Source organism: Enhydra lutris, unplaced genomic scaffold, assembly GCF_002288905.1.
Source record: "Enhydra lutris kenyoni isolate GAN:26980312 unplaced genomic scaffold, ASM228890v2 scaffoldscaffold9, whole genome shotgun sequence".
NCBI lineage: Eukaryota > Metazoa > Chordata > Mammalia > Carnivora > Mustelidae > Enhydra > Enhydra lutris.
This window is the reverse complement of record NW_019154093.1, coordinates 24,042,771-24,053,622: the sequence shown is the minus strand read 5'-3', so window position 1 is coordinate 24,053,622 and position 10,852 is coordinate 24,042,771.

Sequence of the window (10,852 nt, the reverse complement as noted above, 5' to 3'; positions counted from 1 at the left end):
AGATAGTCCAAACAGCCACCATATTTCCCTGACAGTAAGATGTCATCAGTTGTATGACACCATTAGCTGTGTACCACCAAGAAAGAAATGAAACGGTTAATTAGATCTTTATGAAGAATCCCAGTATCAGAGATGTTAACGTTTGCTGGGGGGTGAGGGTGGGGGTGGGATGGGTCTTTGGAATTGATGAAATAGTTCTTGAATGCTTATTTTGTGCCAGATAACATGCAAGTATTTTATATTCCTTCTCTTAAATAATAATTCCTAATTAGTATTATTCCTTATCCCTATATATGGTCTAGCAGGGGAAACAAACAGTTCAGAGAGGTTAAGTAAGTCGCCCAAGGCCACACAGAGGAGGCAGAGCTGGCTGACTCAAAGCCTGACACTTTTCCTCCCCACCAGGCTGTACTTTAACTCAATGCCTGACCAGGTCCTCAGTCCCTCCCCATGGACTCTGTGCCTCGGCCATAGTCAAGAAGGAACTGGAGCCTCTCCTGGGGCCGGGGCTTTGCAAATGTTGTTCCCTCGCTGGCACAGCCCTGCCTTTCTCATACTTCCCATTCCAGCCAGCACATCGTTTTCTCAAGGAAGAATTCCCAGAATGGATGAGTGCCCCTGTTTTTGGATTCCCCCAAGAGTGCCACTTCTCTCTGTTTCCCCATGACTTAGATCACATTCATCAGAGGCAAGATCTTTCTACCCCTATACCCAGTCCCTAGCACAGTGCTTCATGTGGAGCAGGTACCCAGCGCACATGGGCTGTGCGAGCGAGTGAGGCAGCTGAGGGCCTAGGGCTTGTGCCCAGAGACAAGGAGGACAGCAGAGAATGCCCCAGGCTGGGGGCTGGAGACTCAGTCACTCCTCAACCTCAGAGGTGACCTGGCATCTGTCACTTCCCCACAATGAACCGTGCTCTCTGTTGCCACCCCGTCGACAGAGGGCACAACAAGGCAAGTGAAGAAGACAGGTAATAGCTCGCACTGACACAGCCCTGTATTACATGACAGGCACCACCCAAAGCCCTCTACAAAGTGAGCTCACGGCATTCTCCCAGCAGCCCTCATAGTAGACGGGGACATCAAACTGTAGCCAAGTTAGGTCACCTGATCGTGCTAGCAAGTTGCAGAGCTGAGATTTGAACTCACACCGTCTGGCTCCAGGGTCCTGTGCTCATGACCACGGCACTCTACCTCTAAGTCAGCAGAGCCTGCTGAAAAGGGACAGAAAGAGCTATGGGGGCCAGGCACTGGCAAAGAGCTGGTGACAGTCAAATCAGATTCCCAGTCATTCCCCGGCTCAACAGACAGCAAGGAAAAGCCAGGCTCACTCGTCTCTTCCCTAAGAGGAAAAAGCAGACGAAAGCATCCACACGAAGGGAATCTTCTGGAAGTTTTATTCCAGAACAAGTGCATCACGTGTTCCACCAGGGCCCTCCATCACATGACTCAGGAGGCCCTGAGTCACCAAGGGCACAATGGCTCCTATTATGGTTTTGCAAAGGCCCCGACCTACAGGAAACCATGTCATTTCTGGAACCAAGTTGACTCCACTTCCTTGGAAATCCCAGTGTTGGAGTGCAAGCTGGGGCCTCTCTCACCAGGACCGGGCAGCCCAATGCTGGTGTGTTAACAGGCACTGGGTGGGTGTTGGAGGACACCTGGTTCCGCCTGCGAGGGCTGAAGTCACCGATCTGAGCTCCTGTCATCTTGGGCTGGTGGGGAGGACACTCAGGCCCCAGCCCCAGATGGGCCACGCGTTAGGGGCATCACTGACAATCCTGGGCTTAGGGAGGATGTGTCCTCATGGGAGACTCCCCCAGGCTATGGGACCCACGTTCACTTTGGCGACACACCCCCAGCAGCCAGCACAGGGCCAGGAACAGAGTGGGGACTCTGTAAACGTTGGACGAATCCGATGGAGGTGAGGGTGCCATGCCGGGTTTGAGGGGCTCTGATGAAAAATAATAACAATAATACAACCTGCTTCCATGTGTCCTCCCAACAACTATCTGAGAAAGGAGTGATCTTTAGCCCGACTTCCCATTTTAGGAACGCTCAGGTTCTGCAAAGTTAAATGATGTGCCCAAGGTCACGCCCCTGGTGGCTGCCATCCAAACTGAGCTGTTGGATGAGGACCTTTGTTTTGTTCTTAGAATCCTAGCCGGACTTCCCGGGCTGCATTTCCCAGGTTGTAGCATGATCGGACAGGAGACATAGCAGCACCCAGAGCTGGCCTCCTCGCTTGTGACCACTACGTCAGGGCTCAGTTGGGCCAGCAAGAACCCCAAGTTGGTCCCTGGAGGGGCCGGAAATTAAAACTCAAGACAGCCTCTAAGTGACACCTTGCGGTGAGAACCACTGTCCTGTGTCTAAATGTGGTGCTTCGACATCTAAGGACACACGGGCCGCAGAAAAAGTGAAGGCTCCAGTGACCTCCACATGGCTGTGTCCCCAGAGCCAGAAGCCCCAGCTCCCAGGCCCAGAGAGTTCACCGGTTGTCCTTAATGGCCCAGAGCTGAGGCCCCAGGCACTGCCCAGGCATGATGGGGTCAGTTGCCCACCTGGTGGTCCCTGATCCTGGGGATCCAGGTCCTGAGCTTCTGCCAGAACCACTTCTCCCCTCCCTGACTCAGTTTCCCTCCTTCTCATCCCCCATGCCCATCAATTGCACCTGCTTCCACACTGGAGATCTTCCCGGGGCTCCCCACCTTCCCATCCTACCCCAGTTACCACACCTGAATATTATGGGCATCCCTCCTTTTCTCTCACCTTCCCACCACTGTTCTAGTCCAAGCCACTGCCATCTCCGCCCTGGACAATTTCTAAGGCCTCCCCACCTCCACTCTTGACCATGCCTGCACTTGCTCTCTGAACTATGACCTGAGTCCACCTTCTAGAAGGGAAATCTGAGCGATGGAAATGTCTCTGTAGAAAACCTCCAGGGGGCAAAAGTAGGGGAAATGTACAAATGGATATATAAAGGATGGAAAAATTGATATGTAAAGAAGTTTTTTTTAAAGGTTTTATTTATTCATTTGACAGAGAGAGTGAGAGAGCACAAACAGGGGAAGTGTCAGGCTAAGAGAGAGGGGGAAGCAGGGAGCCCAATGTGGGACTCGATCCCAGGACCCTGAGATCATGACCTGAGCCAAAGGCAGACGCTTAACCGACTGAGCCACCCAGGGGCCCCAACAAGTTATTTTTAATGGTACCCAGTGCTTGGCATGTATCCACTAAAACCCTTGTTTGTCAAAGTGCATCTGGGACCAGCACTGTCTTTTGTCAAAGATCTAAGTACAAGACATTAATGAAAGAAATTAAAGAAGGCACAAATAAATGGAAATATATTCTGAGCTCATGGATTGCAAGAATTAATATTATTAAAATGTCCACACTACCCAAAGCAATCTACAGATTCAATTCAATCCCCATTGAAATTCCAGTGGCATTTTTTACAGAAATAAAAAATACAATCCTAAAATGTATATAGAACCACAAAAGACCCAGAATAGCCAAAGCAACTTTGAGAAAGAAGAACAAAGCTGGAGGCATTATGCTCCCTGATTTCAAACTGTATGACGAAGCTATAGTAGCTAAAGCATTAGCAATAGTACTAGGATAAAAACAGACATGCAGATCAATGGGACAGAACTGAGAGCCCCAAAATAAACCCACACATATACAGTCAATTAACTTACAACAAAAGAGCCAAGAGTATACAACCAGGAAAGGGCAGTCTCTTCAGTAAGTGGTGTTGGGAAAAGTGCACAGCTACATGCAGAAGAGTGAAACTGGACCACTTTCTCACACCATGTGCAAAAACTAATTCAAAATGGATTAAAGACTTGCACATAAGACCCAAACCACAAAATTCTTAGAAGAAAACCTAGGCAGTAAACTCCTTGACATGGGTCCTAGAGATGGTTTTTGTAAAAACAAAAGTAAAAATAAATGAGTAAAATTACATCCAAGCTTCCACACAGCAAAGGAAACCCTCAACAAAAGGCAATCTACTGACTGGGAGAAAATATTTGCAAATCATATATACGATAAGGCACTCATATGTAAAATATATTAAGAGTTCATACAACTCAACGGCAAAAAACCCCCAAGCAACCCAATTAAAAGATGGACAGTTCTGAATAGACATTTTTACAAAGAAGACCTCCAGATGGCCAGCAGGCACATGAAAAGAATCTCAATACCACTCATCATCAGGGAAATGCAAATCAAAACCACTGTGAGGGAAAACAGTGTGGAGGTTCCTCAGAAAGTTAAAAATAGAAATGCCCTACGACCCAGCAAATGCACTGCTAGATATATATCCAAAGGATACAAACAGAGTGATTCGGCGGGGCACCTGCACGCCAATGTTTATAGCAGCAATGTCCACAATATCCAGAATATGTAAAAAGCCCAGAGATCCATTGACAGATGAAGGGGTAAAGAAATTGTGGTATACATATATATATATATTTTATATATTATATAATATATAAACATAATATGTTATATTTATATATAATAATAAACATAATATATAAACATAATAAACATAATATATAAATATAAACGTATAATATTACATATTATAATTATATAATTATAATTATATACGGTTGACCTTCTGAACGGAAGAGTCCTAAGGTGGGTCTGATGTGACTGCTGAGTTTTCTCCAGCTGGTAAGTGGAAGAGAAGAGCAAAGACTAAGTTTACTCAGGCAGTTCAAGTTGTGCTTGCTTTTTAAAATATTATAATTATAATTATAATATATATTATGTAATCTATAATATAGTAATATATTATTATGTTTATATATTATATATATATATAATCGTGGAATATTACTCATCCATCAAAAAGAATGAAATCTAGAGAGTATTACACTAAGCAAAATAAGACAGAAAAAGGCAATTATCCTATGATCTCACGCATATGTGGAATTTAAGAAACGAAACAGCCTTCCCGCCCTCTGCACAGTCCCCTGCCACACCCACGCCCTCCTTCTCTGCTACTCTGTTCCTCTTGCCCCTTGCCCCTGAGCTGTGCAAGTGAGCGCTTCCCACGCTGGGGCCCGGAGGCCCAGCCAGACCTGGGAGGCTTGGATATGGGCTCAAAGGAGTAACAAGTGGTGGGGGAAGAATGAGTGAACACTTGCCTTAATACTTACTTAAATGATTCCAGTTTGAGGGCGGGACACACGGGGGCACGAGGCAGCTGAGGGTCTGTCTCCTGGAGTCCGGGATAAAGCCAATGATGGCAGAGCCCAGACTTCCCAGTTTAAGGCTCCCTGTAGAGCCAGACCAGGGTCCCTGCTTGCTCCTGCTCCTAGGAGGGAGGAGGAGGGGAACACCTTGGCGGTACATGCCTTCACCTGCTACTCTGTGCTGCCACCTTGTGGCCTCACAGAGAGAGCGTCTGTGATTTTTCATCCACAGGGCTAAGGCTTTAAATGATTTGGGGTAAAACTGGTCTGAGTTGATTTAATCATAGTAAATTGACCTTCCCATCTCACTAATAAAAGATCAAGTGCTAGTCCACTAGAGAGCACAAGTACACCCACACTGAGATGCAATTCCAACCAAAACTACAATCCTTCATGTTCTTGGTAGCTTACGACTCCCTCCTATGGATAAGCATACGGTTTATATTATGTCTTCTGGGATTTTGGAGATGGCCCATTTTCCAGGTTGGAGAGAGTGTACAATAGCATAGATTAAACAGCTCAGGCAGTTCAAGCTGTGCTTGCTTTGTTCCAGGGACTGTCCTCGGGCTGGGGACCCAGGGAGAGCAAAACAGAGCTAGCCCCTACCCTCAGGGGGCTGAGACTCTGTAGGCAGAGACAAGGCTTAGCCAAAAACCCACATAAATACATGACCTCAAACCAAGATAAATGCACTGAAGAACATGTACACCGAGCCATCAAAGCAAAATTATAGGAGCATCTGTCTAGTTCAGGGGCTTGCAGGAAAGACTTCCCTGGGGACGTAACTTCTGAGCGGCATTCTCAAGAATGAGTAAGAACAGAGAGAGCAGTGCTGGTAGGGACCGGCTTGTCTCCCCAATTCATATGTTGGAACCCTCACCCCCAGTATGGCCACAGGGCCTTGAAAGACTTAATTAAGGCTAAATGATGTCCCGGTGTTGGGACCCTACTCCGGCAGGACTGAGTCCTTACAAGAAGAGAAGCGGACACTAGAGATCTGTCTCTCTCCGTGGGAGCACAGAGGAGAGGCCATCGGAGGGCAGAGAGAGAAGGTGTGGCCCCCCGCAAGCCGATGAGAGAGGCTTCGCAGAGACCAACCCTGCCGACTCCTTGAGATTAGCCTCCCAGCCTCCGGAACTGTGAGAAGATGGGCCTGGCCCATCTTCTCTTTGTGAGCATCTGTTTGTGAAATATCAGTTCTGCTTTGAAGGTGGGAATTCTAAAGATGCCTCCATTGTGGAATTCCTGGAACCTATGACTGTGAGGAGATATGGTTCCCGTGATTATGTTATGCTATGTATTATATAGCACGGTTGACCTTGGAAGAGTCCTAGGGTGGGTCTGCTGTGACCGCTGAGTTTTCTCTGGCTGGTAAGCAGAAGAGAAGAGCAAAGACTAAGTTGACTCATCATTGCCAAAGATGGGGGTGCCGGGTGAGAAGGAATGTGGTGGCCCTGAGGAGTTGAGAGAGAGGCCACAGCCAGTAGTCACAAGGAGACACGGCTTTCCTTGATGCTACAGTCCTTAAGGAACTGAATTCTGCCAAAGACCAGCCTGGAAGTGATCTCTCCCCCAGAGACTGCAGACAAGAGACCAGTCTGCCTACGCCTTGACTCTGGCCTCTTGGGACCAGAAGCCGAGAAGCCAGGGGAGCCCTGCTGGACGTGTAGCCTATGAGAACTGTAACATAACATGTCTGTCTGGCATGAAGCTGTTGCACATGGCATCCCTTGTTAGGTAGCCACAGGAGGGTTGGAAAGAGTGGGTTCTGAAGGAGTGTTCACAAGAGCTTTCTCTGTGGACAGCTGCTGGCATGCTGGGCTATTTCCTTCACCTCAGTTCCGGAAAAGAGAACTTCTGGGGTCCTCTGAGGCACCTAGAGTTGTTCTCAAGTGACCTGGGGCCTGGCTGCCGGCCGAAATGCTGAGGAGACTGTGGTGGTAGGTAGCAAGCAGCATCAGCCCTCCCGGGGGGCAGCTCCAAGGACCCCAGGGTGCTCCCGAGCATTCAATGGGCCATGCACAGAGACGACCAGAGCTTTGGTGACTCTCGCAATGGGGCCACCCCACAGCTGATCGGCTCCAGCTGACAGTCTGGGGCTCTGACATGAGGGAAGACAGGGGCTGACGCAGGAGAGCATCGGCTGGAGAAGCAGAACGCAGGAAGGAGAGCCCTCCCGCCCACCCCCAGGCGGGCCTGCAGGTAAGAGCGTGCTTTGTGCCACCAAGAAGGCATAAGTCTGTCAGATCATGCCTTGTGCCCCCTTTCCCTTGATTTGCCCAAGATCCTACAGGCAGTAAGAGCAGCACTAAGGTCAAGCTCACCTCTGTCTAAACTCAGAATCCATGCTATTTTCACTACACGTAAACCCTCTGGAAGGCGAGGGTGTGAAAGAGAATGTGTGATGTAGGCGCTAAGTGCGTGAAAGTACGGAGCTTTCTTCGTCAGGAAGCACAATCAGGTAAATTACCTCATTTTGTCTTTGTGGAAGCCCCATGAATTCTTCCTTCCTGACTCTCTGTTAAGGACCCAAGGCTGGAGAGATTAGGCAATCTGCCAGGGGCTCTGATGCCACGGTGCTCTGATGCTCTTTCCCCGGCCCTTTGCCTCTCACCCTCCGCTTGGATGGTAGCGATGACAGAAGTTTCTAGAAGGTGAAAGGAGCTAGCTACACTGGGGAGATGAAGCAGATCTGGAGACTGAGGGTGAGTGGAACATCCTGGTCAGAGGCGGCATGAACAGAGCTTCTAAAGACAGGAACACCAAGGCAAAATATTCTGAAGACAGAGCAAGGAGACCCATCCCAGTCCTCAGGGCTGCCCTCCCTGCGTGGTTCCTGGGTCTGGCCTCCGCACTCCTGCCTAGACGATGACCCAGCCTCCTAGCAGACTTCCCTGGGTGCTCGGTCACACAGGATACCTGCTAAGAGCAGAGCCCAGGTTCAGGCACCCCGGCTTGAACCCCTACTCTGCCAGTCACCATGTAACTGTATTACTTCGTCGTTCTGTGCCTGTTTCCTCATCTGTAAAATATGGCGGTGATCACAGCCTACACCTGGGCTACGTTCAGCTGCTCCCACCCCTGCTGTACCCCGACAACCCTGCTGGTCCTCTCCCGGAACCCCTTCTGCGGCTGGTACCCAGCACCCTGCTTCCTGCTGCCACTCAGAAGGGCCCTCCCCATGCAGTCTCACTCCCACTTGTCTTTCAAACACTGCTGTGGGGATGACCCCCCTCCCCAGGAGCCTCTCCCGTGCCCCCAGAGTGTGTGTTGCCACTGCCATTGTACTTGTCACACTGGCCCACCACCTCGTAGTACAGGTCTTGAGGACATGCTTCTTGAGGGCACGAACAAGGTCATACTAGACTCAGCACCCCTGTACCTGGCCCAGTCCCCTATGCGTGGTAGGCATTCAGGAAATGTGTGTTAGATGAGAGAGGGAGAGAGGAGGAGAGGGATGAGGGGGAGGGGACTGGAGGGGAGGGAAGCGGGGAGATAGAAGGAAGAGAGAGGAAAGGAAAGATAGGGGAAAATACTGGGAAAGTTCCAACTCTTTGCTTTGGCGTTTGAGGCCCTGAAGAGCAGCTTCCTTGCGGGGCCGCTTCTTGTGAACGCCCTGCGTTCAGAGCACAGTGCACTCATTTACGTGTTCGCACCTGCTGTGACTTCTGCCCAGAATGTGGGAACCTCTCACTCACCTTCTCTCCCTCTACATGGTGAACTTCCAGTCCCCTCTCCCTCACCTCCTTCCAAATGTTAAAACTTCCTTCCCAGCCCTCCTTATTCTTCCCAGCTTTATTTCTCTCTATCTGTCATATCACCTGTCCTTTCATCCATCCATCCATCCATCCGTCCATCCATCCGTCTGTCATTTGGCTACATCCACATGAATGTAAGTCCCCTGAAGGGAGGGGTTTTGTCCATTTTGTTCACTGCTGTATTCCCAGCACAGAGAACAGTCCTGGCAGGCAGGTGTCCAATAGTCATTACCGAATGAGTGAATTCGTCCTTCAAATCCCAGCCTGACTCTTCCTTCCTTATCGGAGCTTAGCTGCTTCAACTCCATCCCCACCAGGAAAAACCCTGCCTTGCTTACGCTACCTCTGTACCCTGCACAGTCTTGTTTTCCACCTGTCACACTACGGCGATGGATGGCTCTCTTAGCCAGGTTTCCTACAAAGAGACCCTGAGGCAAAAGCTTTGGGACAGGGGACAGTTCCCAGGAAGCAAGAGGGAAGGGGCAGAGAAATGAGGCAGGAAAGGGGGGTGGGTGGATACAAGGGGCTCCCTCGCAGAGTCAGGTGGATTGAATTGTGTCCCCACAGTTCATATATTGAAGCCCTTACCACCCAGGTGACGGAATTGGGAGGTGATTCCTTTGGGAGGGAGTTGGGTTTTGATGGGGTCACGATGGTGGGACCCCGCGATGAGATTAGTGCCCTTGTAAGAAGAGACACCAGAGCGCTGGCTGGCTGTCTCTGCCGTGTGAGGACGCGGCCAGAAGGCTGCCTCTACAAGCCGGCGAGAGAGCTCTTCCCAGAGACCTCCCCGGCTGGCACCTTGATCTCAGACCTCCTGCCTCCAGAACTGTGAGAGAGTCCATGTCCGCCGTGTCAGCCCCAGACCGCGGTGTTTTGTTACAGCAGCCCGAGCAGACTAACACGGACTCATTCTATTTCACAACCGTCCTGGAGTATGCAAGGCACGGGGCAAGTGATTCATTGGCTGGATTATTCCCCTCTCATGCTCTCTCTGGGCACAAACCCTGCACGGCCACATCGTGCTGCTTGGCCCCCCGGGGCAGCTGCCAGGGAATGTCGGGAACTCTGGTGGCTTGGTCTAGCCCAGCCAGTAGACAGGAGCAGCAGCTTCTCGTCGTCGGCAGGCACGGACATCGGGGCCCCTCGCTTTGTGCCAACCCATCCAGGTTTGGAGGTGGGAGTCATCATCAAGGCCACTCTGGCCGGGTAGGGAGGCAAGGGGGCCGAGCAGGTGCAGGGGGCAATGATTTCCTGCCTCTGCCTTTAAACAGCTCTGTAACTCTGAGCCGGGCTCGCACTTCATCTCTATGAGTAGATTAATAGCACCTATTCAGAGAACAGCTGGGAGAAGCAGTGAGAGGATGCCTATTACGTGGCTGGCTCCCGGCGGCCAGGTATCCAGCATGTCCTGTTGTTTTGGTCTAGCATGGTGCCTGGCACTCAGTGCTCTGTTCAGTGTGTGCAGAGCTGCCCCCAGCGGCCTGTGTGATAACTTGCTTACAGACATAGAAAGAACACCCAGGGTTTAAATGAGGTGGGACAGGGGGACCGGTCAAAGATGGCTTTGTCCGTAACTGAGCTTACTTCGGGGAACAGGCAAGGTTTCCCTTAGGGCAGCTGGATGGGAGGAGAGAGTAGATTTATTGTCCCTTCTCTGCCTTATTTTTTATTTTGGCCCCGGCACCGTTCATGCTGCAAGGGCCTAGCACAGAGCTGACTTGCAAAACAGATGAGTTAAATTCATAAAAACAAGATGACTTTGTCTATGTCTTGCCCCGCATCATCATTAAATTGCATGTCTTTGAGAGCGGAAACCAAGCCTTCTTCATGCTCTATCCCCAGCACAGTGTCTAACACATGGAGAGTGAGATTCGTTTGCAAG